Source organism: Podarcis pityusensis, assembly GCF_964106645.2.
Source record: "Podarcis pityusensis genome assembly, chromosome: 2".
Lineage (NCBI taxonomy): Eukaryota > Metazoa > Chordata > Lepidosauria > Squamata > Lacertidae > Podarcis > Podarcis pityusensis.
Window position 1 is genome coordinate 103,518,576 of NC_138029.1, and position 22,714 is coordinate 103,541,289.

General features: G+C 42.3%; 1 protein-coding gene and 1 long non-coding RNA gene across 8 annotated transcripts in view; one reads left to right on the forward strand and one right to left on the reverse strand.

Moving 5' to 3' along the window:
* Positions 1 to 22,714, reverse strand: part of PTPRG (protein tyrosine phosphatase receptor type G) — a 542,845-nt gene that overhangs the window by 225,010 nt on the left and 295,121 nt on the right. The window lies entirely within an intron of this gene.
* LOC308471693 lies at positions 1,702 to 17,453 on the forward strand. 2 transcript variants are annotated; one of them, XR_013983090.1, is made up of 3 exons: positions 1,702 to 1,926; positions 3,035 to 3,239; positions 16,910 to 17,453. It is a non-coding gene; the product is annotated as an uncharacterized lncRNA (long non-coding RNA). The 2 variants fall into 2 exon arrangements; XR_013983091.1 differs by lacking the exon at positions 16,910 to 17,453 and adding an exon at positions 9,950 to 10,236.

Below are 22,714 nucleotides of genomic sequence, written 5' to 3' on the forward strand. Positions count from 1 at the left end.
CAACCTGATCCAGAATCCCCCTGAGCTATTTTACCACACTTCTGTACTATGCAAAACCATGTTTCAGAATTTGGCAGGCAAGCTGTTCTGTCTATCAGAATAATTTACAGATGGTGTCTATGTGACACAACATATTTATTGTGCAATATTCTTAGGCTATGTAATTTTCCCTGCGGCTAACATTGTCTGTTTGTTTGGCAAAAGGTAGATGAAATTACTTGCACTTCCAAAACTATTCATTCACAAAATTGCTTCTTGAAAAAAACACCCAACAGACTAAAGAATAATAATAAAGACAGGTAGAAACACTGTCTCCTGTATAACACACAAGACAAAACACACTGAATTGGATCTTTGATCGCAGGTGCTATTTTTGACCTTCCATTTTGCTGGTGATGTTCCTTGCCTTCCCTTCAGTCCACAGTTTTTCTTTCCTTCTTCTTCAATCACACAGTTGCATTTGGGCTTCTGCTTATTTATTATCCTGTTTCTGGACCAAGAACTCAATAAAATGCTTTAGGGGGATTTTTATCTTTATTTTTCCCAGGTAGTTGCATACATAAGTGAACCATTATAATGGAATCAGTTCAGTGAATCAAGTGAATGACAAAGTAAAATGAGTAAAAATGCATCCCAAAGCAACAAGCAGATTACTTATTTTCTACCATGCCTTCTTGGTGGTATTTCTATCATTCCTAGGTTTTCTGATAGAGTAGAGAAGTGCCATACCCAGAGGCCATGAATCAGAGATGTCACAAGCATTTCCCTTCTGAAAACTTAAAGGTAGGTTTTAAAACTTATTATGCACTGCAGGTCCGACCTAGAAGGTTCTTGGCTACTGCTCGTGATTAATGAGGAGAGCTCAACCACGAGTCTGGGTTCTGAGGACACTCTAAGCCAAACCTTGGCTTAGCTCGACAAAGCACAGAGGGGAGAAAAGGGGCAGGGAGGAGCAAACTGGCTGTGAGCTCCTCTCTGGGAGCCAGGCCCATTTGTGCTGTCTCAGTGAACCACAGTCCAGCCTACTGCACCATGAGAACCAGGCCATAGTTTTAGACCCAGACTATGTTAACAGAAATCAATGGGACTAAAATTCGCTATGACTAACTTGCCCCATTAGTTTCAGCGCTAGCAAAATTCACATAGGAAAATCAAACCTGAGTTAACTCGCCACAGGCCTTCCACTTCCTGAAGGCTAATTTTACCAGTGAAGTAAACATATGAAGATATAAAGTTGGCCTTCCATTTTTGTATGATTTCAGGCCCGCCAAGTGCCCCTATACCACCCCAGATTTACAGAAGCTGTTGTGGTTTCTGATTTGATCCCAGAACCTCCTGCTTTTCCTTAAGATTTCCCTATTTTCAATGGAGAAATTTTGGAGGGTATGGAGTTATGAGACCCCCTGAGCCAAGGGGATAAGTAACTATACAACCTTTAGAAGACATCTGAAGACAGCCCTGTATGGGGAAGTTTTTTTAATGTTCAATGTTTTATTATATTTTTATATATGGTGGAAACCACCCAGAGTGGGTGGGGGAACCCAGTCAGATGGAGAGGGTATTATTATTATTGACATCCCTATTTTCATTGGAGAAATGTTGGAGGGTATATGATCATCATCAGCTGCAGAAGGCCAGAGAGTGTTACCATGGCTACCATCTCTGCAGAAGAGTCAATAAGCTAATAGGGTTCCACTTGGTCCTCCTATGAAGCTTCAGACTGTGGCCTGATTCCTTAGGCCAAGCTTTGCTCAAAACTGCCCAACCCGTTTGTTCACTTGCTGAATGGCTTGGTGACCTGCCTGCTTTCATATTCAATTACTTTCTGGGTGGGCCTTTGTTCCCACCAGATATGCAACTGACTATTCACACAATTACATAGATGCAAACATTTCTCCTGCTTCTTTACAAGCATCCCAGTTAAAGGTAAAGGGACCCCTGACCGTTAGGTCCAGTCGTGGCCGACTCTGGGGTTGCGGCACTCATCTCGCTTTATTGGCCGAGGGAGCCGGCGTACAGCTTCCGGGTCATGGGGCCAGCATGACTAAGCTGCTTCTGGCGAACTAGAGCAGCGCACAGAAACTTCCCGTCAGAGCGGTACCTATTTATCTACTTGCACTTTGACGTGCTTTCGAACTGCTAGGTTGGCAGGAGCAGGGACCGAGCAACGGGAGCTCACCCCATCGCGGGGATTTGAACCTGGTCGGCAAGTCCTAGGCTCTGTGGTTTAACCCACAGTGCCACCCGTGTCCCTACAAGCATCCTAAGAATACACAAAAGAAGCAAGCCAGCTGTGAGAAGCAGCCCACCATCACTGGAAGAACTGCTCCAAATCATTTTGTTGCCCAAGGCAGAGCAGCAAACTGGGTTCCCCACCCCACCTCCAAGTCAATGTACATAGTACCCAAGGCCCTTTGCCACTTGGGACAGAAAATCTCACAAGCATCTTCCCCCATTGGTCAAAATACCACCACAATAAATTAAACAGTGAACCATTTGCTTCCCTTTCATGTCACTGAAAATTAACTACTTGAGGGCCCTCTGGCCAATGGAAAGGCAGACCTCAGTCACTGTCATTTATGGAAAATAATTACAAGCTGTAACATATGACGTCGTTGGGCAGCAAGGCAGTGTGCCCCATGTTCAGGCACCTTCGTTAAGGTGGCATCAATTTTATATGATGGAAAAGTGAGGCATGCTTTTCTTGTGAAAACAGACCTGCAGTTAACATTAAGCTAATAAATGAAAGTTGAGATTTCTATTGCAGAAAATGTGTGAGCCAACATTCAGTCCAGAAGCTACTAATGCTTCTATTATAAAATGATAAATGTCACGGCCATAATCGGAATTTTTCAAGGGTTTCGGTGCGTTTGTTTTTACACTGAAAGCCAATGCACTAATAAAGCAATTGAAGGAGTAGGCATTTAAGTCTATGAATGTCAGTTGCAAGGTTTCACATATGTCATTCTGCAGTAATAAAAGACTTCATATATAAGTGGTGGGGCCAAACATCGCTATTTTTATTTTTTATTAGGAAGCCGTCAGGACAAGAATGCAAGCAAATGGAAGAGAAAAATGAAGGCAACACCAATTAATCAGTTCCCCTGGTGACATTTTAATGCATTATTGGTACAATTATTCCAAAATGTCCTCAAAGGATCACCACACCTGCCTTTTTCAGAGTTCATTTTTCACTGAGTTTAACAAGCGGCCTTTCTGATTGGCTTTCATCTCCCAAGGTACTGTGCCCTTTTATCCCTCTCCTTCTAAGTAGAGCAGAAGAAGTTACTGTAAATATCAGGTATACTGAAAAACAGTATCTTTATACTGTGCTTCCTTCCATGGTCACTTATGCTTTATCCTTTCACGGAGTGGTTCACTTCCGTACTAAGGACATATTTCCATATACCGTATTTCTCTGTGTATAACACAATGGGTTTTTTATTTTAATAACATGTTCAAAATTGGTAGTCGTCTTATACACGGACAGTGCAGGGGGGGGGACAGGTGATTGTTGGCAGCTGTGAGCAGGAGATTGGGCATGTGATTGGTGGCTGCTGGCGGTGAGCAGTCAGATGATTGGTGGCTTTGTTGAGGCAGGTGAGTGATCAATCCCCTATCCCCAAAAAAAAGCTCAACAACTCTGAGCAATCCCCCCCCCCCATTTCCTTAAACGTGGGGGCGTGTTATACACTGAAAAATGTGGTATTTTGGTATGTTCACCTCACCAAAGACTTTTCATGTGGGGACATTGTCCATGAAAGGGCAGGGATGGAAGGCTAAGGAAGGAAGGGAATGGCATGGGAAAGAGGAACTCCACCTAGCAGTCTGCTGCCCTAGGTGTCTGGTTCCCTTGAGGGAGGCCTCCTCAGCTGGAACAGTTTGCTTGGGAATGAGGGCCTGGTCAGGAGTGGAGGAAAGGCGACAGACAGCATGCATGGCTGGAGCTAAGAAGCAAGGTGCAAGTCACCCTTTTACTCTGCCTTATTTTATTTTTGTGTGTTTATTTAACAACTAAAGCGAAAGGCCTCTAAGCAGTTCACGAAAGACAAAACTAAAATATTTGTTTAAAACAAACTGCCTAGGGTTGTCGCCAACTAACCGTTGCTCAGTTGAGGGACCTAAGTGAGTCAGGTCTATTCATTTCAATGGGTCTACTGTGAAAAATGACTAAGGCTAGATACAACCCATAACAATTTTAAAGTATAAAATAAAACCTGTGTCCTGTGGTTGGGAAGACAGAAAGAGGGTATGTGGTGGGTTTGTGTGTGTGTGTGTGTGTGTGGAGGGGAGGGGAGGGTTAGGGATTTGTCTGTAAGAGGAAAAAAGTGAGTGAGTGCACGAGTTTGTGTCACTTCTCTGGCCCCACCAACTGCAGTCATGAGGCCATCTTCAAATATCTTAAGGGCTGTCACATGGAGGAGGGAGCATGCTTGCTTTCTTCTGATATGGTGGGTAGGACTCGAACCAATGGCTTCAAGTTACAAGAAAAAAGATTCCGACTAAACACCAGGAAAATCATTCTGTCGGTAAGAGCTGTTTGGCAGTGGAACAGACTCCCACGAGAGGTGGTGGGCTCTCCCTCCTTGGAGGTGTTTAAGCAGAGGGTGGATGGCCATCTGTCATGGATGCTTTAGCTGGGATTCCTGCATTGCAGGGGGTTGGGCTAGATGACCCTTCCAACTCTAAGATGAACGAACAGACACATAATACTGGTGAAATGTTGCTACTGGCACTGTACTGGTAGTGCAGTATTATTGCTGCAATCGTTCAGCATGCTGCTTGCACTGCCTTGCCTGCCCTTCCATTTCTATCTGAAACATCCATTAAGTTTCTTATTAACAATGGGGGCTTAATGAAAACCATACATTTCACAATGAGTGCCTGGCCATGCATGGCATTTGTTTGGAAAGGGGATTACTCCTCTCTAGGAAAATGATGGGAGATTAAAGCATTAAAAATGTATGGCGTGTAATTAGTTTATCACTGACAGAATTTGGGGAGCGGGGAGGGAGCACTCCTAACAAAACACACGAGACACTAGCAAGGGATCGCTTGGAAAGATCAACGCTGGTTCTAACAACCAGGAGAGAGAAATTAGGAATCCGCCATCAATGCAATGGTTCGGCTTGATATGAAACTTTGCAGCACCAGGGATTCCTCTCCAATGGGCTACTTCTGTGCAGGACACTGATGTATCTGTCAACCCCCCTTTCACTTTCATCAAAAATGGGAGCTAGGTGGCCCCCCAAGTAGGCTACATTAATATTGCTTAAAATATGAAAGGACATCAAGATACAGTGGTACCTCGGGTTACATACACTTCAGGTTACATACGCTTCTGGTTACAGACTCTGCTAATCCAGAAATAGTGCTTCAGGTTAAGAACTTTGCTTCAGGATGAGAACAGAAATCATGCTCCGGCGGAGCAAGAGGCCCCATTAGATAAAGTGGTACTTCAGGTTACGAACAGTTCCAGGTTAAGAACGGACCTCCAGAACGAATTAAGTACTTAACCCGAGGTACCACTGTATTCTGCAACAGCGTCTTTGATACCCTCAGCATTTATTCCCAGTGGCTGTTTCCAGGGAAAGTTGAACGAACCACCAGGAGCAGAAAATGAACAGCAACTCCTCTTCCAACACAGGCCACATTCACACGTAACACTAAGCCAAACTATTGCTTGAAGCAAATGTGCTAGCTCCCAGGGAGGAAATATCACCTGCATTGTGCCGTCCAGTACTTTAGCTCCATACAGCATGGCAGCTAAGCCAAGGTTTGACTTAGTGTGTCATTTGAACCCAAGATAGTGATTAAGTGGTCCTTAACCACGACCTGTAGCCAAGGCTTCTTTCATATTCTACCTTCCCATGATGTGCAAATCAAGCCACAGTGTAATACTGTTTCTCTTACAATCATTAAAGCTGGTCTAGGTAAGGCATTATATATAGTCCTTATTCCAGAAATGAATTCCACATACAATACTATGAAAACAGTCACAGGAGAATGTCATTCTAGAAGAAAGATTCAAATCAATTTTAAAAACGTTGTTGCTATTGTTGTTTATATTTATCAGTTGCCTTATGTGATATAAAGTTCTAGGTGATGTGCAATGAGGTACCAAGCAAATGATTACAGCACATCAAAATACAAATAATAAGCAACAGACTGGTGGTTTCATATGATTTTCAGTCATATAATTAAAGAAAACAAGCTTTACCTTCAGCCTCTGAAAAGGCAGCTGCAATATTTTCTCAAGAAATCAAAGACAGATAGAAAATAAAAAAAGAGAGGCGGATTGAATCTTTTAGTATGCGCTGTGGAAACTCAGTCAAGCAGTTAAGCTCACCAGAGAAAACAGCTGTTTAGCAGAGCTGTCTTTACTAGCACAACACCAACACGTACATATGCACACACTTTACATATGTTGCAAGTGGTCTTCCCTCTCTGAACCCAGAGAGGGTTATTTGCTTCAAAGTCATTGCTGTGTTTAAAGTCCACAGCCAAGCCCTTAGTTCAACTGCTTGCAGAATCCTACAAGTGATATAGAGTTCTCCGAGTTCTTAAATCTGGCAATTTTCCAACTTCTTCCTCAGATGACCTCTTCAAAAAGCCTTCACTTGAATTCACAATTCCAACACATAGCCTTCAACAAGTCCTGCAATCTCCTATCATGATCCACATAGTATACTGTAACTTGAGCCCTTTTATGTCAAATCTGCCCATAGCCACTTCTGACACCTTGAAAAGAACAAGTTTATCTAGGAAGCACTAAAGTTTATCTTAGTTGACCAATCAAATATTTATTCAACTCCTTTTCAGAACAGTTTCCTCTTCTACCTTAACAAAGACTGTTCCAGAATTCTTCTCATCAGAACACAAACTAATATCAACATTATACCACCAAATTCAGGGCTGCTGTGTGAACACTCTGATATCACAGAAACCTGGGTGGCAGAACTGTCAGAAATTGGTTTTTTGATCTCTGATAGTCTGGAACAGCATTACTGATCTGCTTCAATGACATTTTTAGGCAGTTGGTTAATTTTTTTGGTCCTCAATCCTCCAGGTTTTGAGAGAGTACTTGAGATATGGATTTTATTTCTAATTAAGCAACTATTTTAGTCTTTAAAATAATGTTATGTTATGTTATGTTATGTTATGTTATGTTATGTTATGTTATGTTATGTTATGTTATGTTATGTTGTTATGTTATGTTATGTTATGTTATGTTATGTTATCTATTGTTTGGTTTACAAGCAAACCATCTAACAGGGGAATTTGCCATTATTATTATGTAAATGTACTTACTGTTAAATTTGTAGGCTGCTTTTCCATTTAAATATCAACAACAACAACAATAATAACGGCAACTTCCCTGTTAGATGGTCTGCTTGTCATGTTGTGAATGTTCATAAATATTCTAACTACTCAGTAGCAAATTGTCAGCACAAAAATGGACTGTGATGCTGCAGTGAAAGAAGAAAACTGAGTATCCAGAGTGCAACTTTGTTTGTTTGGAACAGCACTTTGATGTATATGTTTGTTTGTGGTGGTAACAGTACCACCACAAACAAAACAACCACCTAATGCAAATAACCACCACCTCCAGGGGCAATGCATATTGTGGAATCTGTTTTCACTGCTAGAGTTCAAACCTGGAAAAGATGAACTAATAAAGAAAGCGTGCTTCCAAATTTATGGGATTTGGGGTATGTGAACCCAACATGAATGAGAACACACCTGCCTGTGTCAGAAGGAGCTCATTAATAATGTTTGTGATCTTCAGATCTTTCCTAGCAATGCAAAATATTCTATTACAATTAGGCAGAGCTGCTATTATACAGCACCTTTTGTATGGTGTCAGGCAGTAATTAACTTGCTTGAGATAAAACAGTAGGCAACTGTGAAAATATTTAAGCACCATTTTTCCCCCTGACCTAAGTGCCACATGCACAAAAGAATGTGAATCCCACCTGGCACGCAGGTAATTGTTATCAGCTGAGTAATACTTGGGACTCACACTTTTCCTTTACTTAAATACCAATGTTTCCATTGCTAGGTTCTCTATCTCACACACTGTGTGTCTGTATGAGTCTTATGCACTAGCAAATACTCCCCACAAGAGACATGAACTCAAAGCCTAGAGGGCTAGAATGGAGCTCTGGTTAAAAGATTAAGCTGTGAACGAAAATGACCCAGCTCAAATTTGAACTCACTCTACTGCCCTAAGCAAGCTGCTCTCTCCAGGCACCGCCTGTTCCTGGCACTTGTACATTCCGGGGGGCGGAGACTGAGAGTTGGCATAAGGAATAGCCAGTAGTGGACAGTGTGGCTGGACAACGCTCATCAGATGTCCCAAACAGTTGAGCTGTTGCTGCTTACTAGGAAGGAGCGGGGTTATGGCAAGGAGTTTGGTGCTCTGCAAACACATTGGCGGAGCCAATCTGGCACTCTTGCTGGTGCGTCTACACTGTGCTGACCTCCTTGTTGCCTCCCTGCTCCCTCCTAGTAAGCAGCAGTGACTCAGCTTTGTACGCTATTCCAGCCACATAAAAACCAGAGCTTCCTTCACACACCTCTCTCCACTCCTGCATATGGGCAGGCATGCAAGAAGCATAGTCACACTTCAAGGCACTTGAAGCGGGTGGTGAAGCCTAGGGAAAGGCACTTGAGAAACAAGGAAGGGGGCAGAATGAAGGGCCTGGAGGTTCCCTTGCCCCTCTGCTTTAGAAGGACTTCTCTAACTCCTGCAAAGTTAAGTTTCATCCCACCAGCCCTTTATACTTGGCATGCTCATTCAGTTTAGATTTATTTTACTAATATACGTTGAGGGACTGGGACACGTAGCTTGGCTCACTGTCCAGAAAAAATCTTTCTCCCCTTCAAAAGTAAGGCATAACACTGAAATGCAAGAATATGACCCAGCAGCACGTACGCAAGCAGATAAACTTCTCCCACCTGAGTTTCTATTACACTCCTGTACGCTGGCAACCCACCTGCAATATTCACAGGAGAGCCTGGGGGGCTTAAATAACTGACACTGCAGCCGAGCAAGCAAGATAATTTTTTTGATGGAAAGTTATTGCGTCTGTGCACTGTAAAAGGAGGTTTGCTGATATTGGTGCCCAACATGGCACACTTTATAGACTGGGAGGATTGCTCTCTGCAGCATAGGGGTCGTATAAATAAGAGAAGCAGTCCCCCCACCCCCACATAGATACATGCACGTGCTCGTGCTTGCATGCTCAAACACACCCATATCCACTCGCCAAGAGTTTGCACTCTGTTTTTATCTTGTTCAGGCATAAATCAAATGTAATCAGATTTTCGGCTGTCTCCTGAAGCGAACACCGGGCCACAATTCAACAGTTAAACATGCTTAAACCCACTGAAATCCACCCTTCATATTCATCTCTGACCTCTTCCCCCCAAAAAAACTGAGTTATAAAAACCTTGCTGCATCAGAGCTGAAAAATAGTCAATACACAAGACTTTTAAATGTAAGTCTGAAAGGCAAGATCCCATATATTGTCAAGTACCATTCCTTTCCAAATATTACTTTTGTCTCAAATAGCAATGCCACCATGACAATCTTTACACAGTTACTGATTTATAATACACAAGGACATATTTATTGCACTGAACAGGCATCTCTAAAACAGGTAAGAGTTTACTTAAATGCATTGATCACCTCAAATAATAGCTAACCTTATTGGTTAGGAAATTGTTTGAGCATCATAGCAACAATGGAGGAGTTGTATTCATTTACAATATTGTTTCCAAAGCAGCACCAATATGTATAAGAGAAAAATATGGAAATCCTTATTTAGAGAAAACTATAGTTCTTTCAGTTATATTAAATACCATGAAAAGGGGGGGGGGCACACTTCATGGGCATCTGGAAACAGTGGACGGAGTTTTGTACAATATTTATTTCATTTTCCAGTGCAGTGGAGAAAAACTGCCATCATCCTGATTGTCCCAGACACCCAATTGCTTGAACTGCACAGTCCAAATTCTGCTACATCAACTCATTTTGTGTTTGTGATGGCAAAGGAGGTTCTGCCTGTTTTAAAAACTTCAGAACTTTGTTTTGAAAACCACATTGGTGAGGAACGTATGCTACGTATGCCCAACTCCATTGGATACAGCAAAAAACAACAACCTGACAGGTAATTAATTATTCCTTCCCTCAGCCCTCAACCTGCATAGGACAGCAAAGAAAAAAACCGTATCTGAGTAACATGGCAGATAAAAATTATCCAGTTGCTTGAAGCAGAGAGTTTTGTCAACAATGACTGACTTTATAGCTACACCTTTCTGCTACTTTTCAGGATTCACCTACGCTAGAAACTGATGCTTTTATCCTTCAAATGTTTTGTTCCTGTGCTCTTGCTTTTAAATCAAGGCCAGGTGTACAGGCATGAGGATCTACTTTGCTTGTTTACATGAAACTGATAACAACCAACTGGAGTCTGGTGCAGTGTGCATGGAGGAGACATGCACAGACAAAAAGACTACAGGTCCTGCTAGTTAGGGATAATGGGAGTTTTAGTCCAAAAACAGCTGGAGACCCAAGTTTGGGAGACCCGGAGCTAGAGAAAGGGGGTGGGTGGGTGTATACAAAGCTAAAATGTCCATTTGCTGCTCCTTCCATATGTGCTTCCAGTTCTGTACACCACTGGCACCTGCAAGGGTGCTATGAAGAGAATGCAGAATGCCCTATGTAGATGGTACAACATCTAGCATAGCTCCAACCAGATCACTTTCCTGGCATGCCCCCCCCCTTAGTCACATGATGCCCAAGAACTGGATGACAGGGGCTTTTTTTTAGCAGTGAGGTTCCTGCACCAGCTGCTAGATGACCTTTTCGCTAGATTACCTTTGAAGTTCCTTCTAACTCTGTCATCTAATGTCACATTCAAATATGAATTGTATACACGAGGGCGCTACAGAATAGTAATATCCAGTCTGAACACACTGGGTTGGATCAAGGAGTAGTAGCTGGGGGACCCAGAGGTGGTGGGGGACCCTGTCTCTCACTGCTCATAGGCACTACATATTTATTTTTATTCATTCATAAAAATATCGCTATACTGCTATATCCTACAGCTACTGTCTCGACATAACTAAAACTAAATCCTTCTGAACAGCCATGTGAAATACAAAAACGTACATGTAATTCTGGTAAAACTGATGCAATTAATACTTTGCAGGCAAAGACCTGAAAAACACATACACTTTTAATCTACAGTTTTATTTACTCATTGTGGTCCTTGCTGGGAAAGCCCAAATTGCTTCCCACTGCAGAGAAAGCCTGTAAACTGGTCCTGCTTGCATCAAATATAAGACCAGTAGAAAACCAGAGCCTATAATATTTTTACCCACTTTACATCCACGTCGACCTTTTTCTTCAACGAGAATGAACAACAAGAAACTACACTGCCTTACCAGCATGTTAAACAGAAGTTGCAGCTAGGTGACTCTAATTCCAAGGAAGGTGTGCCACACCTGCTTTTAGCGAATCAATTTGCTCATTGTCCAAAATGCCTATCATTCCTAAAGGCAATCCTCCTACCTATCATCACAGACCAGGGGTCCATCTCCATTCATAAGAACATTACTCTTGTCAAAGAAATTGAAGGTCCTTTTCAAATCACAGCTTCCTGCCAACTCTGATCTCTCATTCCATCTTTCACACCATAATCTGCTTAAATTGAAGAAAACCCTGCTAGGGAAGAAATGCTGAACCTTCCACCTTCCAGTAAAGCCTGCAGGAGGATCATATCTGTCAGTTTGCATGTCTCAGCAAAGTGCCCATCAATAATGGAGAGGGGAGACAGGTGGGGGATGGGCTGTCTTTCTAAGGTATTCTGAAGACAACCTGCCAGGCCAGTTTTTCATTCCTCTACCTGTGGCTGAATTCCCACCTGCCCGCGCACAACTGTAAAGCAGGCTTGTTTCTGTAATCAGATATTGAGTAAAGACACAAGTTAAACAGGTCACATCTAGCTGGTCGCAATTTCCCGAGGTCCATAGCATCTTTAATTATAAAACTGAACTGTTTGAACATTTGGATTCATTAGAAATATCCCTTTTCGGGTGGCACTTTTGGGGAAGGGGGATGTCATGTACAACATGCATCATAAATGGGTATATCTACATGAACACGTATTTCAAAGAGGCAAGCTACGTCTGTGCTGGGATTACAAAACTGTAATACAAAACAAAGGGGTAACCATCAGTGGCAGACTTTGGGCTTTAACATTTCGGCGACACCTGTGCAACTCCAAATTTGGCGTCCCAACACTTCCCACCTTCCATCGCTCATCATTGATACAGTGCCCCCTGTGCAACCCTCTCAGTTTGGCACCCAGTGTGAGCAAACTGGTTGCGCTACCCTAAATCTGCCTCTGCAACCAATGTGGTGTAACCCCCCCCCCCCGGAAAGTTGTTAGGCAGCCCAAATGTAAGGGTTGAAAGCTGTAGTCCAACAACATCCGGAGGAAACCCCAAAGACTGTCCCTGACTTAGTAGAATTAAAGAATTGCCGACAATGCTTTGACCAGCTGCTTTTGGAATCCTCAACTGCTATGCAGAATTCAGCACCAGGGAGGACCTCCTTGGTGTCTAAACTTTCAATGGTGCCCTGTGTGACTCCAAAATCCAGAGAGAAGCAGCTTGCCAGGTGAGATGAAGCTGCCATGCTAGCTTCCTGGCAGGTGAGTCAAGGCTGCTTCCTGAGAGAATGGAAGGTGCAAGGGTGTGGGGAAGTCAATGTGGTATAAATGCATCGGTGGAGCCAATTCTGTGCTCCTGCTGGTGTGCTTGCACCATGCCAACCTCCTCCCCAAAGAAAGCAATGGTGACCCACCTGGTGGAAAGGTGGCACAGTGGCTCTGCCCAATTGTGGGCACGTTTATGTTGTGATGTGAGAAGGGCATGGCAGGGTGTGGGTGAACAGCTTCAAAAGGACAAAGGGTGTGCCACGTGTGAAAAATGATGAATGATATTCCACAAGCATTGGGCAGCCAAGCCAGGAGATTGCCATAGCACTGACCAGTGTTTCAGCTAAGCAGTATTAAGTACTGTAGCCTACAAATCCTATTACATAAATAAATGTCAATACATGTAATTTTAACATGCAATTTTTATTTACTGAACTGCTGGTTTTACTTATAGACTGAATATTTTTTAGGTCAGCTTGTTTTTAACATACAATTATATTGGTATTTTTAACGAATATTTTATAATCTCTTTGATGATTAAATAAAAAATAGGAAGCAGAAAAGAGAGGAGGTTCTATTTTGGGCAAAAAAGTAATGTACATAGCCACTGTACAAACCCAGCCTGTACAACCTGCTCTAGGCCTTGCCAAGTAAACAAATTAGATATCTTATGAGGTTGGTACCTTCTCTTCATTTTAACTTCATGCCGCTGCAAGCATCACTGATTCAAGTATATTTTATATTACACCTGGTACTCATTTCAATCTTTTAATCATCATCCTTTTATAAACAGAGAACACATAGATAAATCTCACTCAGCGAAACATCAAATTGGAAGTTGGATACATTAAATAAGGAGGTGGAATACAGAAAAGGTGTTCTGCTTGCTTGGATAATGGAACAGCGAAGGCAATCTCTGGGATCTTGGACTGTTAATATCACTCCGCTGAAACACATAAAAATTAGCCAGAGAACAGAACACGATTTCAGGGATAAGGCATCAGCAAATTGATTTTTAAGCACTGTTATCCGATGGCTATCTCCGATTGACAGGTAAAGCTCTCTTTGCTGCGATAAAGATATGACAGGGCAATAAGTTCTGACAATTATCCTTACTAATTATAAGCAAATACAGTCAGTTTATCTGATTTTGAATCATAGCCACATTTGCAAATTCACTCCGCCATAACTTTTCCCTACCAGCTGTCTCAATCACATGTGAAGGAACTGTTGGAGATGTTCCTCTGAGATTACAAGCAAGAGATGTGAGGTGACAGGCCCTTCTGTTTTGATTCCCCATCCCAAGATCATTCTGAATGTGCATCATTATTCCAGTCTCTTAAAGGGCTAGGAGAGTAAACAGAGAAAGCCTTTAATTACTAATTGCTACACGTGCATATGACTCTCTATAATGATAATCAGGGTTAGTTATTTTAGAGGTATTTTGAAGTGCCCTGTGCAGAATCATCCAAGAAACAAATATTCCTAATATGCTTAATTATATGAAATCAGTTTCAGGCAATGAGGTTAAGAGACAACTTGATTATTGCGTGTAACCACTTGCAAAAAGAAAAAAAGGGAGGAATTATAACTTTCTCCTTCCCAAACATTAGACAGGCTAAAATGTACTCATGCTGTGTTAAACTAGCATAAAGCTCATTCTTAAGCTGCAGGAAAGAAAGGTGTTTCCTAGGATAGTGGTATACAGTGAATGGGTTTCTACAGCAAGGATACTAGTAGCTGTGGTGGTTTTCAAGTCCTTGTCTTAAGATATAAGGAAATCTTGTCATGGCAGTGATAACTGTGGCATAGTGTTTAGAATGTTGGACTAGGACCTGGGAAGCCAAGGTCCAAGTACCAACCCAGTCCTGAAGCTCAAGGGGTGACCTTGGAACAGCCACCATCTCTCAGTGTAAGCTGCCTCACAGGGTTGTTTTGAGGATAAAATGGGGAGACAGAGAACCATGAACACTACCTAGACTTCCTTGACCCTGTATACCCGAAGGAGCATCTCCATTGTCCAGCTATCCAACACTGATGGCCTTCTGGTGGTTCCCTCATTGCAAGAAGTGAGGTTACAGGGAACCAGACAGAGGTCGTTCTCAGGAGACAACTATCTGACTTCTAGAAGAAATCTGAAGGCAGCCCTTAGGGAAGCTTTTAATGTGTGATGTTTTACTGTGGTTTTATAATTTGCTAGAAGCCTCCCAGAGTGGCTGGGGCAACGTAGTCAGATGGGTGGCAAATGAAGGATCAATAAACTCCCTATGAATGTACCTTCTTATCTGTCACGGGAAGAAAAATCTCTCCTTTCCAAACAGTCGAGGGGCTGTGCTTGTGACTGCTCACTCAAGCCCATGGGAAGAAAAGGAAGTGGCTACGGGGACAAGGATTTGGGACTAGAAGGGAGCCAGAAAAGGCTGCCGTAATTGTGGGTGTGAATAAATCTGTATGGCTTTGAGGAGCTGGTTACGCACACATACACACACATATTTAGAATCAATGATTAAAAGGATGCACCCCATAAAATCTTTTGAGATGAGGATGACACCTAGTTACTATTTACATAATAAAGAAGTTCACCAACCCTGATTTAATCAGTAGATTGAATTTACGAAACTTTACTTGATTTTGATTGGTGAAGTGGGGCTGCAGGTAAAAGACACACCTTTTGATTTTTGAGGCTCTTTGTTCCTGGCGCTTTAATATACTAGCAAATGAAAAATATATACTTAAAATAGTCTTTCCAGTGACTATTTCAGGTCTGTCAGTACCTGAAGATGCGACCTTTCTGAACATATCTTGTATAGATCAGCAATCTAGACAGGAAACCAGTGAAAAAGCTAGACAACAATGGAATATCAAAATAGAAATTAAATTAAGTTTAAAAGGAAGATTTATTTGGGGTAGCCTTTCCTTCTCTCCAGTGAATGGTAGAGTTGAAAAAGCAAATCTTCACTTCTCTCCCTCCCCCCATTAAGATTTGGTAATATCTAGGTTTATTTAAATGTGATTGATCAATCAGTTTTAAATACACCAGGTGATTAATAAGCTAAAAAGTATTTAATCAGCTGACAGCTCTCCCAATTAAACAAATAATAAGCCTCGGGCTGCTGTAATCATTTAATGTCAAAGTTAGGTCACACCCATACACCTGAAGATTAGTCCAGGGTAGGTAATTCTGAAGGGTTCACTAATTTGAAAGAGTTTGTATGCTGCAAGAAAAACCATATGGTGTTTTAGCTGTAAAACCTATAGATTTAACAGCAGTGTGCAGCATATGAGTAAAGAAAGTAGCGGCCAATTCATGCCACAATTTTACTTTATAAAAGTACATACAATTTCATGTGAATCTTGAAACTATCCATTTGGTATGATTTCAAAACCCAATCTGGCCTCTTTTATTAGCCAAGCCTAGTTACTATTTATAACCTTTTTAAAAAGAAACTCAGACGGTAAAAACATTTCCCTAGTGTCTCTGATATGTGTCTTTTTTTAAAAAAAAAAAGGGGGGGTTGCCCACTTCTAACTTTCTAGAGCTGGAGAATCTATGGTAATTTTTAAAGCATTAGCATCACTGTATCTGTTGCCTTCCATTAAATAGCTCTCATTAACTCTGTCAAATTCTCCAACCTCTTTATTGATTTTTTTCTCCAATTCAAAATAACTTCTTTCTACTAGGAACTTGCTGTCAGTCTTATCTAACATCATCACCTCCAACAAATCTCTCCTGATCTCAACAGCACACACCCACCCTGCCCCACAAGTCTCTGATTAAACTTGTAGAAAATTGGAATTATGTTGAGATAAGATGCCTAACTTTTAGTCTATCATTATATCATAATTACAGTGAAGCAGCACTGACACATCCTAGAGGTGAACCTCAGGGGAAAAGAAAATGCTGCCATCAGGCTCCCATCAATGTCTAATGGTGCTGTGCCCAATGGATGGATCCTTCAAACTGAAATTCCGCATGCACTCTGACATTTGAATGATTGAAAGCTAGTTGCCTCTGGCACACAGCAAGATGACAATACCATAAAATAAGACTATGCTGTTCTACTCCACAGCTTCTTTTCTTAGACTATGCAAAACCATTCCTGCAGACCATCCATACATCTGCAGAACACATTTTAATTTCAGACCTTCCTCTCCCAATTTCCTCTTAATTATCACAGGGCATTCGCAGAAAAGATCAGCCAGATGGAGATTAAATATTTCACTACTGGAAGATGAAGCATTCTGCTGTAAAATGGAGACTTCATTGCAATAAAATCATTAATTAAAGACATATCCAATTCCCTAGTCACAAGATGGGAAACACAAGAGACAATCACAACAGGGTAAGTGCATCAGATCAGACAATTACATGAACACAAGCTGTAACTGACAACCGTCTTGGACAGAAGAGAAGCCCAGACAAGGCAAGCTTTCATAAGAATTATAGCCATCCTTCTTCCTTAAAATTAGACCACACTGAATACTTCATGAAGACAATCCCAAGATGTTCTTCCAAGCAGAGGCAGAGTACAGGGGAATGAATGAGTCAGTAGAGGAACTCTAAGGAGACAAGATTATCTTCTCTTGCTCGAAGGCTTATTAGCGAATGTAGGATTTACCAGTAGGCCGAGCCACGTAATAAAACACATCGTTAGATTAACACATTATATGACATGTATAACTGGATGAATGCATAAAACTGCTAATCATCAGAAAATTAAGTCTGAAGGATCACTGAACTGTTTTCTCTCCAGTCAACAAACATTTTCTCTTTACAGTACAATGAAAGCCAAACTAGTGAGTGATACATCTAACATGGCTTGGCGTATATCACCAGTCAAGCCGTACCTGAAATTTAAACGCCACAAAACATGAAACCCTCCATAAAACAGGTGGTCCTCAGATGAAGAGCAGTATTTAAGTTTAATAAACAAAAATAAATAAATAAAAACTCCATTCACCAAACACCCTTTAAACTAAGACTTGCACAATTTCACCTGTGCTTTTGCCAGAACAACCTCTTGATGGCTGGAAACTAATAATATCCTTGAAGCCTGTCAAGCAGAAATTAGCTGATTTATTATTTACTGACCTGAATTATGAGAATGTTTATTTTATATTGAAGATATATTGGATCGGATCCAGATTTTTTTATTTTTTATTTTTTAGTGTAAAGTCATGTCCCATGTGTTACCCTCTGGATAACACAGGATTAAGGTCCCACTGACAAACTCCATTTTCCTTGTAAAATACAATGAAAATCCGCATCCTTGCATTGAATTACTTTGCCATAAGCCAATGCAGAACCCATATCCAGTAGTGGTCAGTGTGGTGGTGTTTGCATGACCTCCTGGCAGCTGAGTCACTGCTGCTTACCGGGAAGGAGAGGGGGAGAGGTGATGCAGTGTGGAGGTTGGCTGAGTGCAAATGCACCGTTAGGAGTGCAAGATTGGTTCTGCCAGGCATGTTTCCACTGCCCCCATGTCCCAGTAAGCAGCAGCAGCAACTCAGCCGTCAGGAGATCAGGTGAGCACCACCACCTGCCACTGTTCATATCTTTGTCCCTTGGAAACTTGTGAGACTCAAAAAACACGCCGAGATCCAAAGAGCTTTTTTACTGTTGCCCAAGGGCTTGCACTCCCCTACTGCGATATCTGGCTGTTTTTGTCTTTCAAAAGCAGTGTCACAAACTGCTATTGAAATTGCCCTCCATTTCAACAGCTGCTCTTCCTCCAGCACCTCTGGCTTCCATGAAAGAAAACAGCCCTTTTGGGCACAATGCTCTTTTGGTTCCTTGTTACAGAGAAGAGTTTTGTGCACCTGTCCCTTTTTGTTTGCCCTCCTATCACGCTTTGAAGCAGTGGCTTGCAATTCTTGTTTGGAAGGCACATACAACCCCCCCGCATTGGTCTAACAGTACACGAGAAAGCCACACTGCTAAAGCTAAGCAGGTTTAGATCTAGTTAGCGTCTGGATGGGAGACCACCTAAGGAACCCCATGAACGCTGCCTTGAGTTCCATGATGGAAGAACTGCGGGATATAAATTTAACCGGTAATTAGCCACAGTTTGGCACTCCAGCTCCAATAGTTGTCTACGGTTTGCACTAAAGTGGAAGCAACTACAGTGGTACCTTGGTTTGCAACCGCTTTGGATTATAACCGTTTTGGATTACAACCACGTCAAACTCGGAAGTGTGTGTCCCTTTTTTCGGATTACAACCCATTTTGGGGGGGAGGCCCCATTGGCGAAAGCGCGCCTTGGGTTACAACCTGTTTTGGTTTACAACCGGATCTCCGGAACGGATTTGGGTTGTAAACCAAGGTACCACTGTACTTGAAACAAGAGTGGGTGAGGACATATGCAAGTCCAAGGTTTGCTCAGGTACTGCCATATCCAACTCAGTTGGTAGAGCATGAGGCTCATAATTTCAGGGTTGTGGGTTTGAGCCCCGCATTTGGCAAAATGTTCCTGACCATTGTGGTCCCTTCCAAATCTACGATTCTATGTCTTGGTGCTACACATGAACCAGCCCAGCATGCCCTTTCTGTGAATATGGATTCTGCCAAAGCAGCAAAGAGTTACCAGGCAATTCTGTATTGCACTGTCTTTGTTATTATTAACTAAGTTAATAACATCATGCAGAAAAAGGACTCAGAAAGTGCACTAACTTGCCTGGGTGAAATTCAGAAGCCATTTCAAGAGAGGCCCTTGTCAGAGAATCAAGCCCTAGCCACTGTAAGCACGCTAATTTGCAGGGATTAGGTCTCCATGGCATGCTGCAGTATGGTCCTTGGAACAAGATTCTCATTTACTAAGTAAATTACTGTACATTATTGTATAATGGTGTTCACATTATAACTGACAATTAGAACCATTAAGACGAAAGCTCATAAACAGCTGAAAGCTCACATCAAATTAACACAGTCATGATTGAAATCACTCTTCTGATTTCTGCTCTTCACAGACATAATCAGCATCTTGCATAGAAATGAATAGGCAATGAGCAAAATCGCAGCCAGTGAGCAAAATGGCAGAGGTGGTGGGGGCTCTGCTAATAGAGAGGTACATGATCCAGCCTACATTATGACTGTTGAACACATTGTGTCCTTTCTGTGCAAATGTTCTTCTGCAGCAACAGCGGGCAACGTATTAGTTATCGCACAAGATGCTACTCTCAAGAGTCTCGTAAGTATCAACAGGTTTTCTAATGAGGGAACTCTGCATTCTGCATTAGCTTACCAGAAGTTGGTTTACTACACTATTAACAGCAGACCTCTTTCAACTATATGCATCTGCTGGCGGCTCTAAAGAGAGGGAAAAGGCACATGTCAAATTTCATGTGTTGTCAACCAAATTATGGCTGCAGATTCTAAACTAGTACCTCTCTTCTCCCCCAACCTTATACTGAATACAACATTGATGTCTCACATCGAATGTCAAACTAGTACTTTCCAAACTCCTCTTAACTTGGACCACTTCACTTGAAGACAACGTGTGCTGCCAGACAGACATTAGAATGAGTTGTTAAACATTGCACATTTGTGTGCCACAAGATGGAAGTACTCTTCGGCAGCCTTCATACGTAGCTAAAGTCCTTGGGTAGTATACCATGGTGGCTTTGTGCAAGCGCTTCTGCTTAGGCAAAGTGTAGCATCAATTTTTTACCAACCCTTTGCTGACATCCCATGCTCCCCAAATCCCCATGCCTTTTATGACTTTGCAAAGAACTCCTTGGTAAAACCCGAAGGGAAAACATGCAAATATGAAAGTTTTAAATAGAATCTTATAACCTTGCAATTCATCATATTATTGGAAACAGCATTATCCCGAATCAGACCGTTGGGTCCATCTGGTTTGGTATTATCTACACTTAATGGTAGCAGTGTTCCAAGGTTTCTGGAAGGGGTCTCTCTCCAAGAGATTTAATCTTGGAACCCTTGCAGACAAAGCAAGTGTTTTACTAGCAAGCCACAGCCAGGGTCAGCCCACCCATCAGGCAAGGTGATGCAGCCACCTCAGGTGATAGGACCACTGCGGCAGCAGATCTAGCCTCCAAGGAATACATTGCCTTCTGCTGCCACCGCCACCATGATAGCAACAGCTGCGGTACGCTTACAATGGCTTCTGATTCCCACTTCAACCATCAAGGTTGAATCCCCACCCCTCTGTTCCTGATTTAGATCTTCACTCCCCTGCCCTGGTTCTTTATGTAGAGCTTGACTCAACCCTTTTACCCTGGCAGCAGGGAAGCACCATTCTGTGGTTCACCTCAGGTGCCAAAGTGTCTTAGGCCAGCCCTGGCAATAGTTCATAGAATCATAGAGTTGGAAGAGACCACAAGGGCCATCGAGTCCAACCCCCTGCCAAGCAGGAAACACCATCAGAGCACTCCTGACATATGGTTGTCAAGCCTCTGCTTAAAGACCTCCAAAGAAGGAGACTCCACCACACTCCTTGGCAGCAAATTCCACTGTCAAACAGCTCTTACTGTCAGGAAGTTCTTCCTAATGTTTAGGTGGAATCTTCTTTCTTGTAGTTTGGATCCACTGCTCCGTGTCCGCTTCTGTGGAGCAGCAGAAAACAACCTTTCTCCCTCCTCTATGTGACATCCTTTTATATATTTGAAGATGGCTATCATATCACCCCTTAACCTCCTCTTCTCCAGGCTAAACATGCCCAGCTCCCTTAGCCGTTCCTCATAAGGCATCGTTTCCAGGCCTTTGACCATTTTGGTTGCCCTCCTCTGGACACGTTCCAGTTTGTCAGTGTCCTTCTTGTTCTTCATCTTTTACTGAACTTGGGGTGGGGTGGGGAAGGTGGAGTGAGAAGATGCAAGGATCTGGAGCTAGACACCAAGGCAGACTTCAGGAAAAGGTTAGGGAGGGTATTGCGAAAGGGAAGTTGTCTGTAGCATTTCGGAAACACCCCCACCCCACAATTTGGCTGCTCATCTGTTCGAAAAAGGATGTTGCTCTTGATTCTACAGAGGAATAGGACTGGAAGGAAGGGTGTTAACTTTTTTGCTGAAATCCCTTTCCTTCTGAAAACAAAGCATAATCAAACATGTGTATGAGACTGACGCTTTAATTTTTTTAAAAGAAGGGTAACAACAGTCAGATAAATGCACTGCCTTTGATCCAATTTCTCTTTAGAGAACGTAATGAAAAGGATGTTCTTGTATATCCTATCCCCTAATTTAACATATAAATCACTCACAAAAATATGATCCAGATGGGCTCCAATGAAGGAAACCAATTAACTCACACTGCCTTACCATCTGACACATTAGCTGTGATAATAAAAATACAAACAACATGGTCAAACAATAAGGTTCTGTCTTACATCTGACATTTCCAATTAGTTTTGTTATTCTGTGAGATCTCCCCCAACCCTCCACGAACAGCCTTAACAACAAGCATTTTGTTTTCCAGCAAATGAACATACAAACTCCGTGTTTACAGAACAAACTCTGCGGATGAAGCAGATTTGTCTGCATCCCCCAGTGGGGCAATCGTTGGAACTAATGCACACTGCATACCGTCCACATCTGGTTTCTCAATTAGGTTCAGATCACATTTTGCTTCCAAGTGCTCCGGCAGCAGAACGGTGCCAAACCTGGAGGACAAAGTACTTGTGGGCACTTCACAAATGTTTGACCTGTGTCTATGGGCCAACACAGATCAGCAAGTCATCACTGCTGCTCTTGTTTTCTTTTATGGGTTTCCTAGAAATGCAGCCCCTAGCATGAGGCAAGACCCTATTTGGCAGGGAGTTTTCACTGTCAGGTAATTAGCGCTGCAACAAGTCCCTGCAAGCTGAAATACAATTAGGCAAAAATGCTGGAAGTACACAAAGGCAGCTCTTCTACATAATGCGTTGGGGGCCTGGCTCCGGGAGGTGTTGGGGGAGCAGCCTAAAGAGCAAAGCACATACTTCTTAAAGAGTTGTTCTCAAAAGGTTTCATTTCTTGGATGGTGAAAT